General features: G+C 52.1%; 1 protein-coding gene and 1 pseudogene across 15 annotated transcripts in view; one reads left to right on the top strand and one right to left on the bottom strand.

Moving 5' to 3' along the window:
- GATAD2A (GATA zinc finger domain containing 2A) overlaps positions 1–16,297 on the bottom strand; it is a 125,653-nt gene that overhangs the window by 19,667 nt on the left and 89,689 nt on the right. The window lies entirely within an intron of this gene.
- Positions 14,992–15,110, top strand: LOC120362932 (5S ribosomal RNA; annotated as a pseudogene).

The following is a 16,297-nucleotide window of genomic DNA, read 5'->3' on the forward strand; positions in this document are numbered from 1 at the left end:
AACTGGGAGCAGGGGGCCAAGGCAGCGCCTTGTATAGAGTTACAGATACAGTTCCTGGGCCAGCATGAGCCAAAATGAAATGACAGACACGCTATAAGGGACTTAACACTTCTTATCATCTTATTGAGGGTGTGTGCTTCTTCCAGAGGTGAGATGTCTAACAAAATTCAAATCTGCCTAAGGGAAGAGGGCAGACGAAGAGTCCAGAACACCTAGCAGCTGAAGCTGCCTGAGAGGGCTGCTCTGACCACACTGCTCCCTGGCCCCATCTTGGCCTGCGAGTAATCAATAACTCATCCAAGAGATGATGTCACCACCCATCAATGATCCTCAGCATCCCAGCAGCCAGCAGGGAGTGAACTTCCTGTATGCTAATCAGGCCACCAAAAAGTCATGTGACAAAGGCATTTCCCTCCTTGGTCACGTGACCCTTTAACTGTGCCTTCCAACATGAAAACCATGGCAACGGCCAGTTCCAACCGGTTTGTGACACGCAGCCTTCATTTTGAGAAGGGAGGTAAGGGTTCAGGTGCTGTCAGAAAATGGAGGCGCCAGGCTCACCCCAGGGCTGTGGAACTGCAGGCACTTCCTGTGTGGTGCTGGCCCACAAGGGGCTGTTGCTGCACCACAGGCGCCAGTCACCTCTACACACACTGCACACAGGGGGCCGCTGGCCCCTCTAAGTTTCTAGAACGAAAAACTTTGTTAAGCTGACTTTTTAAAGGAGAGCGTCTCAATACTTTTTAAGAGAGAGTTTTTTAATTCAGGAAAAAGAGCATGTGGCTCAAAATGATCACAGGCATTATTTTAGGGAAATAATTTAATTATAAAAACTGTCTAAAGTAAACAAAAGCAGTGGCAATCTAGCCCAACATGCTGGGAGGGCTGGCATCGTGGCCCAGGGACAGCATCTATCATTCACTCCACAGCGGCCGTCCGGGCACCAAGTTTATATGGAAGCGATGTTGTATTTCAGGGCAAATCCCTTAAGCCTGTCCTGACCATCTTGAGAAGATTTAAAGTAAAACATAGTGATCAAGAGATTTTACATGACCTACAAAAATGCCTGGAAACAGGCCAGGCTGTTATTAGCGTAAATGGTCTCACCCCCACCCCCACCCCAACACTGGCACCAGCCCTGACCTCACAAGCACAGAAATTCTGTTACCTGCCAGGAACTTCCGTAGAGTTTCCTGGAGGAGAGGCTGGGATTATAAACTTCAATCGAGACACGATCCCACTTCCACAGTACAAGGTTATGGCTTTCAGCTGCTCACCAACCAGTGGCCAGTACGTGGTTAATATTTAGTGTCCCCTCAGCCCGTGCCGGGAAGGAGCTGTCCTTGGAGGCTGGGACCTTTGTGCTTCTCTGAACAGCCCTGCCTGGTATGCAGGAAAGGCACACTTCATCCCCCTCTCCCTCACTCATTCATTCATTCCTCACTCACATTTGCTGAGAGCTCATTTAAAAAGCAGGTGCTGGCCACGTGTGGTGGTTCACACCTGTAATCCCAGCACTTTGGGAGGCAGAGGTGGGTGGATTACAAAGTCAGAAGATTGAGACCATCCTGGCCAACACAGTGAAACCCCATGTCTATATTTTAAAAAAAAGGTTAAAAAAAAGGTGCTGCAGCAGGCAGTGGGAGGAACCTCTGAATAAAATTAGGTTCTGTCCTTAGGGTTCAGTCTACCAGGATGGACAGACACAAAAACAAGACAGGAGGGGCCGCTGGTGGGCGAGGCCATAGTTGTGCTCGGGGCTGGACCTGTGAATGTCAGACCACCGCTGTCACTGCCACATCAGAGCAGCTTCTCCAGAGCTTGTATAAATGCAGCATCTCCTCCTTGCCCCAGGCCTGCTTGATCAAAGTCTGCATTTCAGCAAGATCCCCCAAGTCTTGCACACACTAGGGAAGTTGGGGATGACCATGACCTGTGGCCCAATGAGGCCTCGGGACAAGTAATCCTCCTCCAGGCTGACTGGAGGAGGCAGGGCCCAGCAATGCCTTCTCCAGCCAGACAACCGTTTCCCACTAGAACCTTTCCTCCTCTCCTCTTCCAGGCCTAGCAGGGTGGGCTGCTGGCTGTGTGCAAAGGTGGGATAAGGGCTCTGCTAGATCCAGCACCAGCCCTACCAGTCCACTTGTCCCTTGTGCAAACACTCATCTTGGGCTCACTAAGCCCTACCCGACATGAACCAAGCAGTTCACATCCTCTGCCCTCCTGGGACCTGGCCCACAGCCACGACCTGCCATGCTTCCACATATACTGTTCCGTTTGCAGAACATCCCTCCAACACGCTTCAGGAAGCCGCCCCTGTCCCGCTTCCCCAAGATGAAGGTCATGGCAGAACTCAGGGTTCCCCTCAGCAGAGTACAGATCTGAGCAGAAACCCCCTCGCTTCCCAAGAAGGGCTGGCTGGTGGGTCTCTCAGCTGCCCCCAGCCCGGTGACTGGCCCACCCACTGTCAGCCTAGCAAGCCCTTCTAAGTGCTTCTGGCTCCCTGCACAACACCCCCAATCCTCCTCACCTTGCAGGGTGACATGTCAGCACCTGTCTGACAAGCAGGATCCCGAACCCTGAGCTGGGGGCCATCACGACCTCCTTCAGGGGGTGTGGCACTAGCACAGCAGCCAGGGACCTATGGCCCCAATCCACAGCACAGCTTCAGCTCCCAAACAGGGACAGGGTGTTCCCAGGGTGGCCAAATGAACAAAGGGCAAAGAGGTGTCTAGCCCTGGGGTGACACCACAGCCCCAGAGAAGGGGGCAAGTCCCTGTGTCCTCAGAGCCAGGAATCTCCTCCTAAGCCCATCATGGCTGGGGATGGGGGAGAGGCTGGCTGAACCTGCTGTGTGTGGGTGCTGCACTCCGAGCCCACACACTCCCAGAGCATACTCCTTTAGCTGGAAGTGGCCTGGAGCTCACTGGCCACCACTGCCCAGCCTTGGACTTGAAACACTGGCAGGCAAGTCAGGCTGTAGAGAGAGCCCTCACCCAGTGAGTCAGAAGACAGCTGGGTCTCACTTGGTTTTACCTCTTGCAAGTGACACTTCCCTCTCCACGGCTCCTGCATGGCAGGGGAGAGGAATCCCTGTCCCGCCACCTCTCAGGGCTGCCTGAGGTGAGACTTCGGTGCTGCGGAGGATCAGGCATCTTAGATGGCAGGGCTGGGTACAAGGGGATCAAGCGGACTTGCTGACCTGGAAGTGCTCAGCTTGGGCCTCAGGAACAGTGACCTTCCTGAAAGCACTGACAGCTACCCCGCAGGCCCCTAGGATGGAGAGCGCCCCAGCACAGACCCCAGCCTGGTCCCCCTCACCAGGTCTCATTCTCACCTCGGAGAAGGAGACAGAGTTGTTGGCCGGGAGCTGCCCCAGGGCTGTCATTTGGTGGGGTGGGAGCGGCCTGCTGTCAGATCACATGCTGCCTCTTCAGAGCCAGCTGCTCACATTTAGCAGCCCCAAAAACCCACACAGCAGCAACACCATGACCTCCTGAGGCCAGATGGATGCGGTGACAGGATGCAACCTCCAGGGGGCTAGGAGTGTGCAGAAGTGCTTTTCTTTCAGATTATAGGGCCTTAGAGGCAAGTACTTCCCGGGGTCCCCAACACTGGGAAGATAAGGGCAGCAAACAGGCTGCCCTGCCTTGGCCTTGCAGCTCCCAGATGGAAGCAACAGCAACAAGTCAACTTGAAACATCTGCCTTACCTGAAAGCTTTCTGATGAGTGTGTGGGAGCCCAGTACAGAGCAGACAATCTCAGTCAACAGGTCCCGAAACGTGACATCTGAACATTCACAACCCCCAAGGGCAAAGACTGGGTCTGCTCGGGGCCTGGCAAGGCTGCGGAGTGCCCACCTCCTGCTCTTGCCTTGGTGGAGTTTCCAGGGTGGGGACTTTGAGTTCAGGATGGACCAGTGCCGCCTGGGGACTGATTAACCCCCTTGCACGGTGGACAACTGCTTCCCTCGTGCACACAGATGCTGTGCTGCTGGAGGAATGGGAAACTCACAAGGATTTCTGAATTGTGTGTCATCATATGTCTTTGTAAAGCAACACACCCTGGAAGCCAAACTCCTATTCCTTGAGTCCCAGAGCTTTTGTGGACATGAAGAAGGAGCCCTAATACTCATGGCTGACAAAACCCTGTACACTGGACTAGACTCTGCAAGGCCCACCTGCCCATCTCTGTGGTCCTGAGGAGGCCGGAGGCTCTGGCTGGGTCTATTCATAGCCCCTGTAGTACTGGACCTGTGCTGGTTTTATGGCTCAATTCCCAAAATACAGAATGCAGATGTAGCGATCTGATAAGACTTTTGGGTGAGGTCACAGAAGCCTTGTGGCTTCTGCCTGGCCCTCAGAAAGCTTGCTCTAGAAGAGGTGAGGTTCGACTGCGCCAAACTACCATGGGGTTGGACGCCCATGCTAGCCCACACTACAGGGAGATGGAGACAGGCATGGAGACTGGTCCAGCCACTCCCAGCTGTTTTGGCCATCACATGTAAGTGATGAAGCCACTGGGGACACTCAGCCCAGCTGATGTGGGACTGTGAAGACCACAGAGCCCCAGCAGCAGTGCCCAGCTGGGTGGGACCAACCAACCAGCAGAACCGACAGACTGAAAAACGTCAATACCTTGCTGCTTTAAACCACTAAGCTAATGGAGCCGACAGCCCAGCCTGGCCCCTGGGGAGCTAACCCATATCACTGTAACTCCACTTCCTCCCTCAGACCGCCCCTAGACACTATCCTGGGACAAAGCAGGGAAAGAGAAGGGGGAAAAAGAGAGTTTACCCAAGTAACTACCCGCTGAGCCTTAAAGCTCCCCCAACAACAGAGGAAACAGCAGCAGCCTGCACAGATGCCCCCGGGCAGGTGTAGACTTGGGATGAGAACAGTTCTAGGAAGGTCAGGTGGGAGAGCAGAGCTGCCCAACAATGACATGGGGTGAAGAGGGCCCCAGGGAAGAGGAGGAGACACTCTGCAGGCCCGGAGGCACCTCAGCTTTAGACACCACCTGGAGTAAAGTGAGTCAAGCCAGAAAGCACTTCCTTGGGCAGTCCGATGACGGAAAAAAAGGACACAGTTGTCATCGGTTCCCCAAATTAGTCCTACCACTGAGCAACTTCTTTTGTTAGGGACAGGGTCTCACTCCGTCACCCAGGCTGGAGTGCTGTGGTGTGATCATAGTTCACTGTAGCCTGGAACTCCTGGGCTCCAGTGATCCTTCCACCTCGGCCTCCCAAGCTGCTGGGACCACAGGCACACACCACCATGCTTGGCTAATGTTTTTTCAATTGTTGGTATTGAGACAGGGTCTCTTACTCTGTTGCCTAGCCTGGAGCACAGTGGCACAATCATGGCTCATTGTATTTTTCATTTTTGTACAGGTGGGTCTTGTTGTGTTGCCAAGGCCAGTCCGGGCAGTACCTTGCGAGGCAGACGCATGCAGTGGGTGTGCTGACATACAGTTCTAGGAGCATGCACTGCAACCTGGGTGTGGGGGCTGCTCACAGGGACCCCACACAGTTCTCCTTCCTTTCCTAAGGGATAGTGTTCACTCAGAGACATTCAATTCATTAGGAAGGGCACTCTGTTGTCCAGACATAAGCTTTGCCCCAAAACTGAAGAACCGCCTCTCCTGAGGGTTGTCTGGTGCCCTCCCGAGCCACCCCCTCCATGACCTGAAACCCACCTGCTTCTCACTAGCCGCAGCCCCTCTGCGGTTCCCCCAACTCCCTTCTTAGCATCCCTCACACTCCTCCTGCCTCGTAACTTGAGCTCCTCTTGGCTGGGATGTGAGAGAAAAGCCCAGAGTCTGCTTTGTGGGGCCCAGAAAGACGGAACACATTCTGCTTCTCTGCCACAGAGGCCGTGGAGGTGAGCAGCTGGGATGGGATTTTTGAAACCCAGCCATCCTTCTTCCTGGAGACTTCAAGTCCAACGACTGCTCTGGGACTCCATTATGGTTAGCCCTGCCGCAGCGTCGGCTCAAGAGCTCAGGAAAAAGAGAGGGAGCCTGTGTGGCTAGCCCAGACCTGTGGGCCCATCCCCACCCACTCTCCTTTCGCCAATACAAAAAGGGGTGGTCTCAGGTCCCCAGCTAGAGGAGAGGAACCCCATGCAGCACCCACCCCCCGCTTCAGCACAGCCAGGGGGCGGCCAGCCCGTGCTGGCGGGATGCCTTTTAGGAATGCAACAGCCCCTGAAGTCAAAGGGCCCAGCCAGGGAGCCCAGAGGATCTTGCTGTGACAGGGGCCAGTTTCGGGGGCATGCAGAGTGGCTTGGCTCAGGTGGTAGATACAAGCCTAGGAGATCCTGGTACCATGCTCATTGGGCCAGCAGCCTCTACCCACCCACTGAACCCACTGCAGCCTGACCTTACCAGCAGCCGACACCACTGGAGAGGCCACAACAAATCCAGCATGCTCTGCTTAGAAATACAGGAAGACACATGCATTAGAAAGGACTAGAATCGAAGAACTGAAAAGCTAACTTTTCAGGTTTGGAAAACCATGTAAATACCTGCTAGGCCTTCGTGATGGCCATTCCTAGGCCAACCACCAAAATCCACCTTTCCACATAATCCTCTCCACAACTTCATTGTCACCCCCAGTTCCCAGTCCAGGGAACGGTCATGAGAAAGGCCCACATGACTTCCTAAGGTCACACACTGGGACCTGCAGACAACCTGCGCTCCTACAGCACCTGAGCTCCTGTGTGGACCCCTCACTGTGCCAGGACCCTGGGGGAACCCCAAAAAGGAGGTTTGAGGTTGGAGACGGTAGGCCCCATGTGACTGGCAGTTCTGACAGCTGCTAATTCAGGTCACCAAATATCTTTACCTTATTTTGAGACAGTCTCTATTGCCCAGGTTGGAGTGCAGTGGCGCAATCTTGGCTCACTGCAAACTCCACCTCCAGGGTTCAAGAGATTCTCCTGCCTCAGCCTCCCGAGTAGCTGGGATTACAGGTATGCACAACGACACCCAGCTAATTTCTGTATTTTTAGTAGAGACAGGTTTTCACCATGTTGGCCAGGCTGGTCTCGAACTCCTGGCCTCAAGTGATCCACCCACCTTGGCCTCCCAAAGTGCTTGAGATAAAGGCATGAGCCACCGCGCTCATTCATATTTTATTTTATTTTGAGACAGGTTCTCACTCTGCAACCCAGGCTGGAGTGCAGTGGTACAATCAAGACTCACTACAGCCTCCACTTCCTGGGCTCAAGCGATCCCCTCACCTCAGCCTCTCCTGAGGGCCTGATGTGGAGAGTAAAGGACAGAGAGGAGGGGAAACCCTGGCCACTGACTGCAGCACCAACATCAGTGTTCCCTCCTGACTCTGGTCCCTGCACCCATGCCAGGCCCACCTTCCACCAGGAAGGAAACACTGTGAGAGCTCATCAAGCAGGGTGGAGGAAGGACTCCCTACAGCAAATGAAGTGAAAGGCAACTCCCGGGAGAGATGCCAGCTTCCTCACCAAAACACAGGGAGAGAGAAGTCACCTGTGTTCATGAAAGCCACAAACAAGAAACATGCACTGCTTCTCAGACGACCACACACTTTCTCAATGAATGGAAAGTGCCTGCTGTGCCTGGAAACGTCCTGCCCCTCTTTTAAACATCCGCATCACAAGTGGCTGGAGCCCCATCAGTTCCACCTGTCCTCCTGATCAGCTAGGTGCACCCACACCCCAATCAGACCTGCTCCAGCTGCTCTGCGTAGAGCAGCCGCAGGTCACCCATGAGGACCACTGAGGGGCTGGGTGCATCTCTGCAGGTGTTGGGGGACCTGGTCCATTCACCAAACCTCAATGAGGCCAGGTTTCTTCATCTGCAGGAGGGGACGCCACTCACTTCAGGGGGCAGTCATGAAATGCAATTAAACCTAAACCTCTGAGTAGTGTCTCTGAGGTATCCCATGACGAAGTGTGACAGGATGAAGCCCTCCTGTTGCACACTGCAGTGGAACAGCGCCATGAAGAGAAGGGCATGCGGGACCCTTCGTGCAAAGCCTAGTGTTTCGTGGAAAGCACCTGATGGTGTCTGTACCAGTGATAAAGTACGAGCTTCCAATAATCAACGCTCAGAATTTTAGAAAATTTAATATCTGCCACTTGCTGTGAGCTTAACAGCTTCCCAACGGATCAATGGTGACATTGACAAATCTGATTTTGTGACACTAAATGATGATATGTGTATCTGAAACAGCTCTGTAACTCAGTAAACCACTATTTTCCAACGCTCAATGGTATTATAAACTCATACATGAGTAAAAGGTCATTCAGGGGAAGAAAAGATAAACTCCCAGGCAGAAGAATCCCAATTTATCCAGACAGTTCACCTTTGAAGAGGTGAGCATGAGCTCCCATCCTTCAAGAGTAGGCTGTGGTGGGGCACAGTGGCTCATACCTGGAATTCCAGCACTTCAGGAGCCAAGGCGGGTGGATCACTGGAAGCCAGGAGTTTGAGACCAGCCTGGCCAACTTGGTGAAAGCCCGTCTCTACTAAAAATACAAAAATTAGCCCAGCGTGGTGGCACTTGCCTGTAATCCCAGCTACTTATGACACTGAGTCAGGAGAATCGCTTGAACTCAGGAGGCGGAGGTTGCAGCGAGTCGAGATGGTACCACTGCATTCCAGCCTGGGTGACAGAGTGAGACTCCATCTCAAAAAAAAAAAAAAAATTTAAAAAGAGTGGGCTGTACATAGTAACTTCCTTCCAAAGAGGACAGTATGGAAAAGGTGGGGGGAGTAACTTTACAGTAGAAAAATCTGACAAATGGCATCTCAGACAGATCATCAGTCAGGACTAGAAGTACCTTTGGTATGATGTGACAAGAAGGGCACTTCACCGTCTGTGGTCATCCTCCCCTAAATCCATCACCTGCCTGTGAGAAAAGCATCTGACAAATCCCAATGCAGGATGTTCCACGGAACACCTGACCACTGCTCCTCGAAACTGACAAGGTCACCCAAAACAAACAAAGTCCAAGAAAGTGTCACAGTCCAGGAGTCTAAGCAGAAGCAAGGACTAAATACAATGTAAGAGGCTGCAACAGAAAAAGGACAGCTGGAAAAAAACAACGAAATCAGAATAAAGTAAAAACTTGGTTGATAACAATATACAGACCTTGGCTCACTACTTGTGACAAATGTTCCCTAGTCTGTTAGTGATTTGGAAACTGGAATTGGGTTTATAGGACTGATCTTTGCAACTTTTCTGTGAATCTAAGACTATTCCAAAATTTAATGTTAATTTTAATAACAGACTTTTCTGGCTGGGTGCGGTGGCTTATGCCTGTAATCCCAGCACTTTGGGAGGCCGAGTTGCGTGGATCCCAAGGTCAAGAGATTGAGACCATCCTGGCCAACCTGGTGAAACCTTGTCTCTACTAAAAATACAAAAATTAGCTGGGTGTGGTGGCAGGCACCTGTAATCCCAGCCAATCAGGAGGTTGAGGCATGAAAATCACTTGAACTTGGGAGGCAGAGGTTGCAGTGGGCAAAGATCATGCCACTGCACTCCAGCCTGGCGAGAGAGAGACTCCATCTTAAACAAACGAACGAACAAACAGAAAAAGATTTTTCTGTTTGAAGTGCAAAAGAGTCCCACATATTTTAATGTAACCACGTACAAAAAGCTCACTGATGAGGTTTCAGAGTCTAAGGGCCAACTCACCAGTAGCAGCCCGCCACTCTGGGTTTTTGGTTTCTCATTAAAGGAAGCAATGCACAATTATCTGAAAAGCTCGCAGAACTGCTCCTCCACTCTCTAACCTCTTCTCCATGCTAGTTGGATTTTCTTCACCAGGCTTCAAACCCTCACAATGAATCGCAGGAGGATGGATGCAGACGCAGCCAGGGGAACCCAGCAGCTGCCTTCTTAGTAAGCTGAGTGTTAAAGAGATTTACAAAGTAGATTTTTAATAAAAAGTTATTTATGCTAATGCCACAGCTCTATTATAGTCATATTTAAATGAATTAATAAATATTTTCTTTTTTTCAAGATAAGGTCTCAACTCGGGTTGTCCAGCCTGGAATGCAGTGGTGCCATTTCAGGTGACTACAGCCTCTACTTCCGAGGCCCAGGTGATTCTCCTACCTTAGCCTCCCGAATAGCTGGGACTTCAGGTGTGTGCCAATACTCCCTGCAATTTTTTTGGTATTTTTAGTAGAGACAGGGTTTTGCTATGCTGTCTAGGCTGAAATTTCTCCTTTCCTTTTTTTTTTTTTTGAGATGGAGTTTTCCTGTCACCCAGGCTGGCTCACCACAACCTCTGCCTCCCGGGTTGAAGCAATTCTCCTGCCTCAGCCTCCCAAGCAGCTGGGATTACAGGTGTGAGCCACGCCGCCCGGTTTTCTTTTTTTTCAAATTTTTTTAATTTTTTGAGACAGAGTCTCACTCTGTCGCCCAGGCTGGAGTGCAGTAGCGTGATCCCGACTCACTACAACCTCTGCCTCCCGGGTTCAAGTGATGCTTGTGCCTCAGCCTCGCAAGTAGCTAGAATTACAGATGTGTGCCACCATGCCCGGCTAATTTTTTTTGTACAAATGGGGTTGCGACATGTTGTTCAGGCTGGTCTTCAACTCCTCGCCTCATGTGATCTGTCCACTTTGGCTTCCCAAAGTGCAGAGATTACAGGTGTGAGCAACTGCGCCAGGCCAATATTTTCAAATTTTCTAACCACAGTAAATGGCCACAGACATATCCCACAAACCCAACCATTGTCTGGGGCCCAGAGATGGAAAAGGGGAGGTGCCAGTGCTTCAGGAAGAGGATTTCCCATCTGTCAGCCTTGTCGGTAGTTCAGAGGCTGGGCTTCCAGTCCTGTCTTCCTGACTCATCATGGCTCATGTAACTTTCTTTTTGCTACCCAAGTTTAATAGGATTCACCAAACAGATACACTATAATAGCTTATAAAACCTATTTAATTGTCAGCCAACAAAATGTGATCACATTAAGATCTTCATGGTCTTATGTGGCAACTGTACAGCCCCTATGTTTGCCTAAGTCACAGAAAGCTGGTGTCACCCAGGGAGTAGCCTGGGCATCCTATGGCTGTGGCTCAAACACGGGAACATGGCTGGCCAGGTCACCCAGGAGGATCTCAGCATGAGGACGCTACCCTGAATCTTGTGCCCCAGTGCCCCCAGACTGCTGCTCTCCGGGACTAGTCATCTTCCTTCTAGCAAGTTGGCCGCCTCTCTCCTGTCCTAGTGCCTGAGAGTTCCTGGGTTCCACCCAGACTCAGGGCATCAACTCTCCCTTCTCCAGAAAGGTGTCCTGAACCCAAGGCCCAGTCCCAACTCTCTAAGTTCTACCCTTCCTGCACCCAACAACCTGGCCCAGCCCACCTTTCCGGCCTCTGCTCCTACCACTGTGCCTTCAGACTCTGAGCGCTGTACCCAGTGCACTGTGATTACTGGGCCACAGTCCCCTTAGAAAGTGCCCTCAGATCACTCTTCCCACACTGCCTGCAGACACGCCAAGTCTCCTAGAGGCTGGACTGATGGCTCTCTTTAGAACGCTCCGTTGTATGAAAGCTATCAGGGCCCTGCCTTAAGGAATTCTGCATGGCACCAGGTCTCAGTCCCACGAACCCCCAAAACTTTTCAATTTGATTACAACACAACTACTTTAAAGATACAAGCTCTAAAAATCCGCAGTCCTATGGCACCAGTCCCAAGCAAAGGAGGCACAAAGCAACATGTGGTATGTCTTCCATCTCTCCACCTATCAGAGGTCCGTCTCCTCCCATGTCTCCCACCCTCCAGGGAGAACGGGGGCATCCACCTGAGCCTCAGCCACAGAAAACGCAGCGTCTCCAAAGGCAGCTGATCCAGCCTGGCTTCAGGCACTACCCTGCCTTCCTCTCTTGGGGGTTCTTCCCATCAGCACTGTGACTTTACACTATGGTGGAGCCTCAGTTCACAGAGGAGACAAGAGGTGTTCACAAAGGAGGGGTGGAGTGTCCCAGGCCACAGAGAGATTCGGTACACGGCTGATCTGGGCTGTTTATACCACCAGCTGCCCCCTCAGGCTTACAAATTATAATTCATATGCTCATCTTAAGAGAAGAAAAAACTCAAAAAGATCTCTTCTAAGCAGGTAGGCTTTTCTTTTCTTCCCGGGGCACATTCTGCTAACTGGGAAAATACCGCCCTCCTGGGTGTGATGCCTGCCTGTCCCACCCAGGATCACACATGCCCCTGCGAGTTCCTGGGCATCCACTCCTGTTTCTACCTGTTCTGCACACAGAGACCCCCAAGGCCTGGCCCTATTGCCCTTCACTCCACTCCTTCACCAGGTTAGGGGACCATGAGGGACAGGACTGGCTCTCTCAGCCTAGGGAGCATTCAGAAGCAGACCTGTAACCTCGAGGTTGGTTACAGTGCAACTGCTCGCAGCATGGCAGGGAAACTGGCTGCAGACTGAAAAGCAACATAACTAAACTCAGTTTCAGCAGGCAAAGCAGAGCACTGGTCAGATAGATGGGATATTTAAATAACCCGCTACGGCAGCTGGGGCATCAGTTACAGGAAGAGGAGCCTGTCAGTGAGTGACAAATAAGGCAACAGCAGGAATACATGCTGGGAGGAGACATCAGAAGCCACAACAGCAAAACAGAAAGCAAGCCATTTAAAAAGGAAGGGGTCTGCTTAATCTGCAAATCTGCTCAAATTATGTGTGAGAGGAGCTCGGACAGAGAAGGCCAAGCATTTACTGGTGATTACCTCGATATCCATATAGAGTGTGGCCTCTGGTTTTCTCTCAGAGCCACTGCAGGATAATGACATCCCCAGAAAGCCTGCACTGTCCAAGAAACAACCCCCATTTCAAAGTCAGGGATCCTAAGTCCCCTCCGTAACCAGAGGAGGGCGTCTAAAGGCAACAGGGAGCTAGCAACACCTTGGAGAAGCTCGAAGTTCAGGAAGACTAGGAGCGATGCTCTTTGACCTGACGGTGCTGGCTCACGCTATGGCCCTTGTGTGAGCTGAGTACTTGGGGAGTTAGAAATAGGGCAGTCTGTCATCCTGGTGCCCCTAAATAATCTAATCATTCTTGTAAGTACAGGTGAACCCCTCACATTTCAGCGATTTCTGGGATTAGACAGAGTCCCAAATAAAGGGAAATGGGATGAGGAGCCTGCAGGAAAGGGGTGACATAGAGAACTAGGAGACGGACGATGGCCACTGAGGTTTGGAGGGTTGGTGACTAAAGCAGAGAAGGGAGCACAGAAACAGATTCCCAAGGGAACGTACCTCTTAGCTCCCAAGAGCTAGGAAATGCCCACAGGCTGTGGATTTCTGGTTGGAGCTGAAGGCGCTCCCTGGGGCCACCCAGCCTCTTCTGGAAGTTGCCCAGCAGCAGACAGAATTAGCAAGTCAAAGGCAGCAGCCAGCCCTCGACAGGTGCTGGGGAGGGGCTGGGGCAGCAGGGGGAGGGGGCTCCAGAGAGCTGCCAACAGAATTCGCGGCCCCGGAGCCCCTCGCCTCACCCCTGACTCTGGGACAGGTCAGTGGACACACAGAAGGAAAAAAGCTGCCTTCTGCAGCACTTCCAAAGCTCTGGCAGCCTGATGGGGGATTTAGGGGTTCAATCCCTGTCAGGAGGACTGTAGGAGGCGGCCAGTGTGAGGGCCACAAACCATGTCCCTGGGCTGTGAGAACCCAGCCCTTTCCTGAGCCCTCACGTCGACAGCTGGGCCACATTCGTCCATCATCCATCTCACTCAAGGACGTGCATTCCTGTAGACAGCCGGCCGGCGGGTCGGGTACAGCTGCGGCAAGGCATGGTCCTGAGAGCAGGGGTGGAGGCTCAGCTCTGCACACTACTGTGAAGACATCCAGGCAGCCAACGATGATAGGCGTCCTGTGGCAGCAGCGACTGTGCGTCCCAGCATCCGCTATGTGACGAGCACAAGGGGCTCTTCTGCCTGGCCTGGTGCTTCCATCACAGAGGGGCAAGGGGGAAGGGCTTAAGGCACAGCCACACACATAGGTTAGGGCCTGGATCCAGACCTCTCTGGGGACCTAGTCGCTAAAACCATAAAGACAGGGAACACCAAATGAAGATGGCATGCTGGACTGCCAGGCCTGTGAGTGTGAATAGCACAGACCATTTTGAGGGGAAAGCACAGTTGTTTCTTTAAAACCACTAACCGCTCACAGAATCTGTAACCCTGCGGTTCAAATTGAGTGTTTCCCAAGAGAAATGCTGACCTGTCCCCACTTGGAGACGTCTGCAGGGACCTGCACAACAATGGTGCTCACACCAGCCCCAAACTGGAGGCTGCGAGATGTCTGACAGGCGAGAAGCACCGGCACACACCACTCAAGAGGCACACCAGTATACCCCAGCGGCAAATCCCAAAACACCCCGAGGGAAGCTGGACCCCAGAGAACACTGACTATGGGAATGCATCCCCAGAAAACCGGAAAAGAGGCAAAGAGGCAAGAGCAGTCTCACGTGGGAAAGCACCAAAACAGGAAGGGCTGGGGGTGCATGAAGGCCCTTCGGGAGGGGGTGCTAAGGCTCCTGGGCAGTGATGAGCTCAGGGTTTGACTCACAGGTGCATGTGTGAATCACAACTCGTCGTGTCAGGCACACCAGGAGAGCCTCATGCTCACCAGTGGGACCTCCTTGGGGGCCACAATTCCAGCGCTGACTTCACCCTCCCCTCCCTTCCCTGCAAAAAGCATCTGCCCAAACAGCAAGGGCTCTATCCACGACCCTCAGAGTCATCTTGGAAACATTAAGCACACCTTTTTTCCAGGTGGCCCCATTTTGTCACAGAACAAAACACAGCCGTCCACACAATCCCACATTCTGGATAACTGGGTGGCTGGATGTCTAGGACAGGAAGCAATATCACATGACTTTCTGATTTGTTTTGCTTTTGGAAGGCTTGCATGCGTTTTAATGATGGGCACTCATGCTCACCGCAGTGGGTAGCCTAACCTGTCTTAATAGCAAATGATCGTCTACGGCCACATCACCCTGAATGCACCCAATCTCGTCTGATCTCGGAAGCTAAGTAGGGTCGGGCCTGGTTAGTACTTGGATGGGAAACCTCCTGGGAATACAGGGTGCTGTAGGCTTTAAAAAAATAAAAAAAAAATAAAAATAAATACATATCAAATAATCAGCCAGTGCATTTCCTAGGCAGGGAGGTGACACAAATGTGTCACCCCCACTGTCCCCTTTGTGACTGCCAAAGTCTAAAAAGACAGACAAGGGCAATGATTCTAATTGTCACCAAGGACAGCAGCATCAACAACTTCAACTGGCTTTGCGGGCCTCGTAAACAGACTTGCATTTCCAGTGCGTTTTACAGTCTGTCACTGGCCACAAGTGCTTGACCAAAGAGCTAAAGGCCAAAAATACTAAATCCAAGATCAGATCTAACAGCACAGATGCTACTTTGAGCCCAAAGTGGCCAAAGAACACACATCCCAGCCTGTACTGTCCAGACCATGGGGCAGCACTTTGATCCAGGTGCTTCTCCATCCCAGAGCAGACAAGCCACTCATGGTATAAGGGGAGGTGGGGAGAGAAGAAGAAGACACAGAGCTGCCTGAATGCCACACACCACTAATGGGAGGACATTTGCCAGACATCCATCTAGGCTATGTTGAAGTCTGCCCAATCCATGGACCACGGAAGCCACAGACCAGTCTCCTCCCAGGTAAAATCAGGATATGGAGAGACAGTGGGCCACACCGTGAATGGCAAGTCCTTCTTTCCAAGACCTCTGCACTTTCCTTCACGACGTGGTCTTCCAAGAAACAGCTGGATGAATCAGATCCTGTCCTGATTACCTCTCCACCAGAGGCCAGCACAGTGCCTGGCACACAGAAGGTCTAGTCCAGGACCACTGACAAGTCAGGGAGAACTGACACCTCAGAAAAGTCACGCACAAACACATTCTCAGTGAGGTGTGGCCATTCACAGAGTCCTCATTCCCTCACCCCATGCAGGCCCAAGGTGACTGAGGGACCCTTAGTCCTTACACTTCAGGTGCAGGACCTCTGGAGAAGAGCTGCACTTTTCCCAAGTACCATGCTCCTCCAACCAAATGAAAAACCAAGCTTGAGTGCAATGGCTGTAATCCCAGCACTCTGAGAGGCTGAGGCGGGCAGATCACTTGAGGTCAGGAGACAGTAACCAGCCTGGTCAACAGGGCAAAACCCTGTCTCTACTAAAAATACAAAAATTAGCCAGGCATGGTGGCGGGTGCCTGTAACCCCAGCTACTCGGGAGACTGAGGCAGGAGAAATGCTTGAAC

This window comes from Saimiri boliviensis, chromosome 14 (genome assembly GCF_048565385.1).
Source record: "Saimiri boliviensis isolate mSaiBol1 chromosome 14, mSaiBol1.pri, whole genome shotgun sequence".
Classification (NCBI taxonomy): Eukaryota; Metazoa; Chordata; class Mammalia; order Primates; family Cebidae; genus Saimiri; species Saimiri boliviensis.